The sequence below is a fragment of the Rattus norvegicus genome, chromosome 16, assembly GCF_036323735.1.
Source record: "Rattus norvegicus strain BN/NHsdMcwi chromosome 16, GRCr8, whole genome shotgun sequence".
Lineage (NCBI taxonomy): Eukaryota > Metazoa > Chordata > Mammalia > Rodentia > Muridae > Rattus > Rattus norvegicus.
Window position 1 is genome coordinate 19324913 of NC_086034.1, and position 10994 is coordinate 19335906.

The 10994-nt window shown below is 49.8% G+C and overlaps 1 non-coding gene across 1 annotated transcript; it reads left to right on the plus strand.

The window, feature by feature from the left end:
- Positions 1-7834: 7834 nt before the first annotated feature.
- LOC120097624 (small nucleolar RNA SNORA17) lies at positions 7835-7969 on the plus strand. The gene has a single exon (XR_005495181.1). It is a non-coding gene; the product is annotated as a small nucleolar RNA SNORA17 (small nucleolar RNA).
- The last annotated feature ends 3025 nt before the right edge of the window (positions 7970-10994 follow it).

Below are 10994 nucleotides of genomic sequence, written 5' to 3' on the forward strand. Positions count from 1 at the left end.
GGCCGTGCTACTGGGAGCATCAGTCACCCCCAGCCCGTGCATCCTGCTTGGACCCCCAAATCCAGCTTCTCTCTCTCTCACAGGGCTTAGTGGACACCTGTCGTCCCTTGGGAGATTGCACGATTCATGCTAACATGGACAATTTAGCAGATCTGCCTAATATGTTTTTTGAGACAGGGTCTCATATAGACTTGGCTGCCCAGAACTTGCAGCGCAGGTAATGATAGCCTAGACTCCCAGAGCTCCTCCTGCCTCTGCCTCTGCCTCCTGAGCCCTGGGATTAAAGGCAGGTACCTTCATGCCCCGTGTTGGGATTAAAATTTATTTTTTTAACTTAAAACCGACTTATTTAGTGTGCAATGAGCATTTTGTTTGCGTGTATACCATGCATGCCTGGTACTTGTCCATCCAGAAGAGGACATGGGTCCCCTGTACCACCTCCAGTGAGGCTGCTGGGAACTGGCTGTAGGCCCTCTGCAAGAACAGCAAGTGCTCTCAAAAAAACTCACCAGACGGTAGTTGTTTTTATTACTTTTATTTATATGTGGAAGTCAGAAGTAGGACTTGGTTTTCTCCTTAGCCCACGTGGGTCCTGGGGATTGCATTTGAGTAGTCAGAGACTGCTACTTTACCAACGGGGTCATCTGCTCAGCTAAGGAGCATAATGACAGCAGGATGTCCAGAAAGGGCAAGGCACTGCGCCCCATCACCAGCATCAAGCATCGAGCATTGGATGAAGGATAAATCGGTCTCTCAATAAAGGCTGTCCTAGCCTGTCTGAGGGGGATTGCATAGGATGAGAGGAGTGTGTCCCAGTGGGAACAAACAATACCAGACACAGACACCCAAACTCACGGGTTCAGGGACAAACAGACTGAGGAAGCGGGAGTCTTTCTGAAGGAAGGGCTTTCTGGGAGAGAACATGACGGGTGGGAAAGAGTTCCAGGGATTAGCAAAGCATAGATAGCATCAGTTGACCCACTACAGATTTGAATGAGAGCCAGGGAGCCACTTCCCACTGGTCTGCATCAGCTTTGGGGAGAGGGTGGAATCCCAGCCTCCTCTCTGAATGAAGGCTCCCAAGACAGAGCAGCCTCTGGGTTGAAGGGCCTCTGTGAAGAGCCTCTGATCTTCTCTTTCTGTGAGTGCCAGAAGGGTTCCGAAGCATCCTACTCGGGACTCCCAAACCCACCCCTGGAAGCAGGACTGGCCGGGTAACTGGGTCACATCGGGAGGGAGGGCTGCCCTGTTAGCCGGTAAATGCAAGGGCGGCCTTGCCAGGACGTCAGTTAAGGGTTCGGGCCATCCAGATCCAGCTTAGCTGTTTTCCAAGAGCATGTGTCATTAAACATTTGGCTGTGTGTTCTCAGACAAACCTTTGACCTCTGAGCTCAGCTTCCTGTCTGTGAAAAGTAGGCCCCTTGAGTTGACGCCCAGAAACAATGACACTTAAGACATTGGGGCCCATAGACAAGTCTGTCTCTAGGCACGGTCTCATCATTACCCTGCCAATGGCTGGCTGTGTCACCTCTATGGCACTCAACACAAAAAAGGTGGCTGTGGTGCCTGAAGAGGCTGGATGGAATCCCAGCCGCCATCCTTCCTGTATTGCTCCTGGCCCTGGCATGAGCCTGCCTGGCCCCCTGGGACACAGCCAGCTCCCTACCCTCTTCCCGCCTCCTCACCCCACTGGCGCCTGGGCATGAAAGAACCTCCTGTTTCACCAGGGAATTAGTAGCTCTGAGTTCCCAGTGAGGCAGCCAACATGGTGCATTCATCCCCCTGAGTCAGGGAGCCTGAGAGCTGCCTCCTTCCCACCCCTCTCCAAGCCCTTAGGCGGGGAGGTGCCATAGGAACTGGATCTATCTATCCCATCCCCAATCCCGACCCCTGACTGTCTTTCTCCAGTTTTTTTGGTTCTTTTTTGTTTTGTTTTGTTTTGTTTTGTTTTTCTTTTTGTTTTTTCAAGACAAGGTCTCTCTGTAGCCCTGGCTGTCCTGGAGATCACTCTGTAGACCAGGTTGGTCTCGAACTCACAGAGATCCACCTGCGTCTGCCTCCCAAGTGCTGGGATTAAAGTCATGCACCACTATGCTTGCTTTTCTATTTATTTATATATTTGTTTATTTAATGAGACCAGGTTTTCTGTTGCCCAGGATGGCCTCAAATTTATTATGCAGTCAAGAAAATAGTCCTGCCTGTCAGTTCTCCTCAGGTGGCTGGTGGCATCCTCCTCAGGTGGCTGGTGGCATCCTCCTCAGGTGGCTGCTGGCTGGCATCCTCTTCTGGTGGCTGGTGGCATCCTCCTCTGGTGGCTGGTGGCATCCATGTGATTATCCACATATGGCCTTGGCTATATCTCTATAGAATCAGAGGGACACTACTATCCCTGAGTCCTGGCTGTCCAGGAGCTTCCAGCTACCATGTGACCTCTGAGTCTCTCAGCTCTTCCTCACCTCATCTCCTGATGGTAATCTCGGTGCCGGTGACAGAGAGTGACTTTCCAGCTGAAGGTGGGGACCTTCTGGATCCCAGAGTGGGCCTCTAAATAGCTCTTTGAGCCTTGCAGATTCCCAGGCAAGGCTCCTTCACTCCAGACCCCAGCAACAGCGGGTTTGGGCCCTGGGCCAGTCTCTCTTTTCAGCCTTGGCACCAGCCCAGGAGTGGGGTTGGTGAGGAGCCCGAGGGTCAGCTTGGCCCTGCAGGAACCACAGAGCAGGCCTGTGAGACTCCAAGCACAGCATCCCATCTCCCTGAGCCTCAGTTTCCCTGAGCAAACTCCAAAAGGAACAACAAGAAGATGTAACCCTGCTGTGTGTGGTGAAGTATGCCATGTCTGGGCACTCAGGAGGGTAGAATCATGAGATCACACTCATCCTTAACTACTTTTTTTTTCTTTTTTTTCAGAACTGGGGACCAAACCCAGGGCCTTTCGCTTGCTAGGCAAGCGCTCTACCACTGAGCTAAATCCCCAACCCTATTCTTAACTACTTAAGGAGCTGTGGGCTAGCCTGGGCCAAGATTTGGCCTCAAAAAATACAAAAACGGTAAACACACACACTTTTGTTGGCTTAAATTTTTTTAAAGTTACTTTTACTAAGGGTTCTGAAATGCTTTAACCTCCCTTCTAGCCCACCACCCTCCAGAGGTAGTGGAAAGGAAAGGCTATTAGGACATGGGGAAGTGGACCTGTTTAGAAATAGTTCTCTGGAGCAAATCCAATCCGTGTTGTCAGAATATACACCAGCAGTCCAGTTCAGTAGTCAGGAGAGCAAACAGGAATCAGCAGTGGTGGCTCAGCCTAGCATAAACAGCCAGGCCTCAGCTGAGTGGATGTGAGTCACCAGGAGCCACCAGGACCAGCAGGGATGCCGGAAGTTCTCTGCTGTGTCTCTCTCAACCAAGTGAAGATCAGCCAAGATGAAGACGAGAGACCAAAGAAGCCCTGCAAAACTAACCATATAAGCCCTGTCACTGTCCGCTGGGTCCTACTTATCCTCCCTCCACACATCACGTGTCCTCCCACAGCTCTGGCCTCACCACGTGAGTCTGTATCAGCTGACATCACTCTGCCCATCAGCCCGAGTTCTTGGAAGCCATAAGAAGCCACCAGGATGTCACCAGAAGTTATTTTGTGTGTTTCTTTCTATGAAGTCAGGACAAACAAACGATGACCATTAAGGAATGGCAAGGCGTACCAATACCACCCAGCATCATCCACCATCTATTAGGTTCTTTTTTTCCTTTTTTTCTTTTTTTCGGAGCTGGGGACTGAACCCAGGGCCTTGTGCTTGCTAGCAAGCGCTCTAACACTGAGCCAAATCCCCAACCCCTGTTGGGTTCTTCTTAACACCATGTGTCCTTTCATGTGTTTGTTTTAGCAAGACATCCTTTCACCTGTGTCTGCTTCAGCAAAACACTCCTTCCCATGTTTGCCCCAGCACAACACCAGCCAATACAGCTAAGTTTCCACTTCACATACCCTTCTTGTTTTATTCTTCTAGCAATCCATGGAAACCGTTCATACTCTTAACTGAGATGGGTAAGCTGAGACAGGAGAACAATATGGCTGGGCCAGAGTCCCACCATCATGAGTGGTAAAGACAGGAGTTCTTTGTTCTGCACAATCATTATTCAGTATGTCTTTTGTGTTTGTTTGTTTGTTTGTTTGTTGAGACAGGGTTTCTCTAGGTAGCCCAGGCTGTCCTGGAACTCACCTTGTAGACCAGGCTGTCCTCCAACTCAGAGATCCATCTGCCTCTGACTCCCAAGTGTTGGAACTAAAGCCAAGTACCACCATGCTGGCCAGCTCATCTTTTCTTTTTTCTTTTTTCTTTTTTTTTTCTTTTCTTTTTTTTCCGGAGCTGGGGACCAAACCCAGGGCCTTGAGCTTGCTAGGCAAGCGCTCTACCACTGAGCTAAATCCCCAATCCCCCCCCTTTTTTTTTCTTTTGGAGCTGGGGACCGAACTCAGGGCCTTGAGCTTGCTAGGCAAGTGCTCTACCGCTGAGCTAAATCCCCAACCCCCATCTTTTTTTTTTAATTGTTTTTAAATTTTATTTATTTTGTTTCATGTGTAAAACTCTTTTTCCTGCATGTATATTATATGCAACATGTGTGGGGCTGGTGCCCTTGGAGGCCAGAGGAAGGCACTGGATCCCATGGAGTTGTAGGTGGTCCTGAACCACTGTGAGTACTGGGAAACAAGCCTAGACCTTCTGCAAGGGCTGCTGCTCTTAACCACAGCCCAGGAAGGCAGGTCTTACACCTTATTCTATCCAGTGCTGAGGATGGAACATGGGCCTTTCCCACATCAAGCAGGCCCTCTGGCCCTGAGCCGCACCCCAGCTCCTCACTGATCCGAGCTCCCAACCCTTTATCTTTGTCTTCATTCTTTATTTTCAAGACAGGGTTCTTCTGTGTAGCCCCAGCTATCCTGGAACTCGATTTGTAGACCAGGCTAACCTACACTCAGAGATCTCCCCGCTATTTCGGGTTAAAGGCTTGATGCCCAACTACTTTTTCCTCCTTGCTGCTGTTTGTCTGGACTTTATCTGAATCTAGTCGGAAATTACTGTGCCGTCCAGGCTGTCCTAAAATCATGACAGTTCTCCTCCGCCAGCCTCTCCAACACTAGGGTTATAGTGTGAGCTGTCATGCCCGCCCTTGTATGGTGATAACATTCAGAGGATATATAATTTGCTCTACTGGGGGTCAGCACATTGAGGGGGGAAGTGAGGAAAGAGGGATTGGCTCATCTTGACTCGATTGTCAGCTTGACAGGCTCTAGACTCACCGAGAAAATGTTTCTCTAAGAAAACACTTTGGACATGTGGGAATATCTAGATTTGTTAATTAGGTGGGAAGACCCACCCTGAATGTGAGCTGCGCCTTCCATGGGCTCAGAACTAGGGCTGAATAAAGGTTACTGAGCCCAGCACTCATCTGCCTTCCACCGTGCAGATGCGCCATGCGCCTGCGCGTGCCTCCCGCCATGACGGACTGCATCCTAGAACTTGTGAGCCACATTGAACCCTTCTTTCCCCACTCCGGCTTTGTCAGGCATTTGTCCCAGCTACCAGAGAAGTAGTGAGTGCAGTGTGTGATGTGTATCCCCATGCTGCACACACCCCTCACACACACACACTCCCATACTGCACTCTCCCATGATGCACACACCCATGATGCACACTTCCATGGTGCACTCTCCCATGATGCACACTGCCACAATCCACACACCCATGATGCACACTTTCACAGTGCACACTTTCACACTGCACACTCCCATGATGCACACTCCCATCATGCACACTCCCATGATGCATACTTCCATACTGCCATGTGGAAGGCAGATGAGTGCTGAGCTCAGCAATCATTATTCAGTTCTGGTTGTGAGTCTGTGGATCACTGTGCGTGCAAAGCAAGTGCTTCACCCCAGGGACGTGTTCTTTGATGGGTAATATTGCTGTTTATTGGAGGGGTGCACAGGTGCCATGGTGTGAATGTGGAGATCAGAGGATACCTGCAGAAGTCGGTTCTCTCTTTCCACCACCATTAGGGTCTCAATTCAACTCAGGCTCAATGCCTTTACCTTCCAGAGCGTCTTCTCAGTCTAAAATTTACCCCTGTGTGTGTGTGTGTGTGTGTGTGTGTGTGTGTGTGTGTGTGTGTGTGTGTTTAGATTTGCTCTACATACCCAACCCTGTCTCAAGAGCAAACCAAACCAAGGCTAAAGGACTGGAACCAGTGCTTTGTGGGTAGAGTGCGGGCCTAGCATGCTTAAAGCCCCAGGTTCTATCCCAGCCCCACATATAACAGGCATGGTGATCTGCAATCCCTGCATTTGGGAAAGAAGAGCTAGAGGATCAGGAGTTCAAAGTCATCCTTGGATACATAGGAAATTAGAGGCCAGCCAGGGATACATGGCAAGTTCCAGACCAGGCTGGGATTTTTGAGACCTTCCTCCTCCTCTTCCTCCTCTTCCTTCTCCTCCTCCTCTTCCTCCTCCTCTTCTTTCTCTTCCTCCTCCTCTTCCTCCTCCTCCTCTTCTTCTTCCTCCTCCTCCTCTTCTTCCTCCTCCTCCTCTTCCTCCTCCTCCTCCTCTTCCTCCTCCTCCTCTTCCTCCTCCTCCTCTTCTTCTTCCTCCTCCTCCTCCTCCTCTTCTTCTTCCTCTTCTTCCTCCTCCTCTTCCTCCTCCTCCTCTTCCTCTCCCTGCTCCTGTCTGTCATCCTCTTTCTCTCTTCTCCCTCTCCTCCTCCTTCCCCCTCCCCTTCCTTCCCCTCCTCCTCCTCTTTCCCTCTCCACCTCCTCCCCTTCCCCTTCCCTTCCTTCCCCTCCTTTTCTTCTTTTCCTGGGTGCTGAGACCCAGCTAGACAGGTTTGAATACTTGCTGTTCTTGTGGAAGACTCAAGTCTGCTTCCCAGCACCCTTGTACAGCTGTTCAAACTGCCTGTTATGTCAGCTCTGGAGATCTGACTGCTTCTGACCTCTGTGGGCATTCACTGGCAGAGACACACAGTCCTACACCCAAAGAGAAGCAAATCTTATGAACATCCGCAAAACCAATAAAGCAATAACAAGTCTGGATGTGTGGAGTACCTCAGAAGCAGAGACAGGAAGGTTATCTGAAGTTTAACTGCAGCCTAGGCCACACCCCAGCCAGTCCATACTAGCCAGGGTTATATATCAAGCCCTTGTCTCAAAGTAAGCAAACTACAGACAAGCAATCAAAAGACAAAGCTCAGCGGTCAGTAGCTTAGTGATCCTGCAGTGAGGGGGGCTTAAGGATGGGTCTATTATTTTAAGATCACCATCTCTTCTCCTTCTAATGCAATTTTACTCCTTGAGAGAAAGCCGTTTCCCTCAGCAGTCACTCACAGTCCAGTTTTGTTTCTTGTCTTTGTGGGTTGGACAGTTCTGGACATTTTCTGTATTGGGACCATACATGATACAGCCATTTGTGCCTGTCTGTCCCTGACAACTCAACATCACAGTTTCCAGGTTTATCCCTGTTGTGGTGTGTATAGGATTTTTCATGACTAAATAATATTCCATCACAGAGCTCTAGACTTGTTCTGGTTCCTTTGGAGAGATGGTTTTGTAGTTCAGGCTGAACCTGAACTCATGACCCCCTGCCTCAGCCTACAGAATGCTGATTCCACCTGCATGTGCCCTTATCAGGGTAAAATCTGTGGAAAAGAGCACATATTCTTGTGTGTATATGTGGCTGGGGAGGTCAGAGACAACATGGAGTGTTTCTTTCCAACCGATTTGTTTCTCCAACCATTTGAGACATGTTCGTCATGTTGGCTAGCAAGACACAGAGCTCTGGACCTCTGGGCCCTGCAGAGGTGTGCAGGTGTGGCTGCTGTGCCACATACGTGTTGTTAGTATGTGTCAGAAAACAGAGAGAGACTATGCTCAGTATTCTGTTCTGACTTGTGAACATCTGAAAAAAGTCCCTGAAAAGAGCGAGCCTGAGATGACTACAATCCCAGCACTGTGTAGGACTGGAGGGGCAGATCAAGCCCAAGATGACCCCTGATCAGCACCATAATGCTCAAGCAGGGCATAGCACTCCTAAGACTACTACTGAGACCCCAGACCCTGGGCACCACTATGTCCAGTAAGTGGTAGAGAAATGGGAGAGAAAGAAAAACAGAAGGATATGGGCACAAAAGAGAGGCAGAACTGGAGATGGAGGGTGGTGGGGAATAGCCTGATGTAGGGACATGTCTGAGTCCATGGATCTGTTACTACCAAAGTTGAGGTAGATGTCCCTGGTTAGGGTCACTGCCCAGGCATGCTAATGTCTGAAGGGTGTGCAGAAGTAGCCCCGCTCCTCACTTGGGCATCATGGGAGAGCTGGCCTTGGTTGGGGAGCAAGGCAGGCCCTGAGGGTATAAGAGCTGGAGAACTAATGGGTTGACCAGTTTAGATGCCTCTCGGGTCCAGATCCAAGGCTTTGAATGGGCCCACACCAACACCCACCCCATCAATGGCCTGCTGGAGTGCATGAAGGGGCTGAGCCTACAGATCCAAAACTACAGGATCTCCATGTCACAGAGCAACAACAGGGAGTCCAAGAGGAGTCCTGGCAAGGATGCAGTATTAATGGAGTAAGAAACCAGAGGCCAGCTGGAGAGATGGCTCAGTAGGTAAGAGCACTGAATGCCCTTCCAGAGGTCCTGAGTTCAAATTCCACCAACCACATGGTGGCTCACAACCATCTGTAATGGGATCTGATGCCCTCTTCTGGTGTTTTTGAGGACTGCTACAGTGTATTCATATACATACAATAAATAAATCTGAAGAAGAAGAAGAAGAAGAGGAAGAAGAAGAAGAAGAAGAAGAAGAAGAAGAAGAAGAAGAAGAAGAAGAAGAAGAAGAAGAAGAAGAAAAAGAAGAAGAAGAAGAAGAACAAGAAGGGGCTGGGGATTTAGCTCAGTGGTAGAGCGCTTACCTAGGAAGCGTAAGGCCCTGGGTTCGGTCCCCAGCTCTGAAAAAAAGAACCAAAAAAAGAAGAAGAAGAAGAAGAAGAAGAAGAAGAAGAAGAAGAAGAAGAAGAAGAAGAAGAAGAAGAAGAAGAAGGGGCTGGGGATTTAGCTCAGTGGTAGAGCGCTTACCTAGGAAGCGCAAGGCCCTGGGTTCGGTCCCCAGCTCTGAAAAAAAGAACCAAAAAAAAGAAGAAGAAGAAGAAGAAGAAGAAGAAGAAGAAGAAGAAGAAGAAGAAGAAGAAGAAGAAGAAGAAGAAGAAGAAGAAGAAGAAGAAGGAGGTTGGGGATTTAGCTCAGTGGTAGAGCGCTTGCCTAGCAAGCGCAAGGCCCTGGGTTCGGTCCCCAGCTCCGAAAAAAAGAAAAAAAGAAGGAGGAGGAGGAGGAGGAGGAGGAGGAGGAGGAGGAGGAGGAGGAGGAAGCAGCCAGAGGCTTCAAACCAGAGCAATGAGTCACTGCAGTGAACATTAGCAAGCATAGAAGTGTGGACAAAAGGTGTGCTATGGGACACACTGTGGCAAACTGCAGCTTCCATTATGAGATTGTTTTCTCTGTTGGGGGAAGGAAGGAGGAAGCAAATATGGGGAGACAGGGAGATGGGTGGGATTGGGGTGCATAGTGTGAAATTCCCAAAGAACCAATAAAAAGCTTTTTAAAAAGACACAGGGCTTCCTTCACCTGTCTCTGTCCCCACTGAAGTTATAGGAATGTCACTATACACCAATTCTGTGGGTGTTGGGGGACTCAGGTCCTCATGTTAGAGAGGCAAGCACTTCATCCACTGAGCCATCTCTTGAGGTCTCCTCCCCACAGGACTGCTTTCGAGGGTCGCATGTAGCCCAGGCTGGTCTCCAATATAGTATGTACCTGGGGATGAACCTTAAACTCCTGGTCCTCTGCTTCACCCTCCTGAGCGCTGGGATTGCAGGCCTGCACTACATGCCTGGTTTATGAGGTGCTGGAGATCAAACGCAAGGTTTCCAGCATGCCAACCAAGCACCCTACCTACCACATCCCAGCCCCTAAGATCTTGGCTTTTTTTTTTTTCCGGAGCTGGGGACCGAACCCAGGGCCTTGCACTTGCTAGGCAAGCGCTCTACCACTGAGCTAAATCCCCAACCCCTAAGATCTTGGCTTTTTTTTTTTTTCTTTTTTTTTTTTCAGAGCTGGGGATCGAACCCAGGGCCTTGCGCTTGCTAGGCAAGCGCAAGATCTTGGCTTTTAAAGAACGCATACACTCCTGCCCAAAGCAGGAGCGTTGTGAACACGTGACCCTGGTGTGCACCATTAAACAATGATAGGGCAAGGTGGATGAGTGAATGAATGAATGAGTGAATGAGTGACATGAACAAGACTGAGCTGCTGGAGCAGTTAGCACATCCAGGCTCGATCCCTGATGAGTTAACGTTGTTTATCACAGTTATTTATTTGATGTGGGGTTGTGGAGGTCAGAGGACAAATCCCAGGAGTCACTTCTCTTCTTCTACCTTGTAGGTCACAGGGATTGAACTCGGGGCCTGGAGCTTGGCAGCAAACGTATTTACTGCTGTTGTCTCACAGGCTCTCTGGTGACTCGGCAGCTGTGTGACCCAGTGGCTCCTCCGAGCCATTTCTGTTCTAGGATTGGTTAAACTGTCTTTGGAACCTTGGAGAGTCAGACTTGAACCCTACTCTGCCCTTCCTTCTGCGTGACCTTGGCAAACACTTTTACATCCATGAGGCTCAGTTTCCCCACCTGTAAATTGGAGCAGGCAGCCTCACGAGGCATACTGGAGCCATTTAATGGGATTCCTAAGAGCGCAAAGAGAGTGGGGGCGGAGTTAGGTGTAGCCAGCCCCTGGACTGTGTCCGGACAAACGTGAAAGGAATCTCAGGCAGGGCAGCCCCCCTCCCAACGCAGATGGAGGCCAGGAGCTGCGCGTGCGCAGAGCATCCCTGTGGTCCTTTATAAGTGAGCAGGCTGCGCCTGGCGTGCGAGCGCCTGGACTCTAGGGCTGAAGA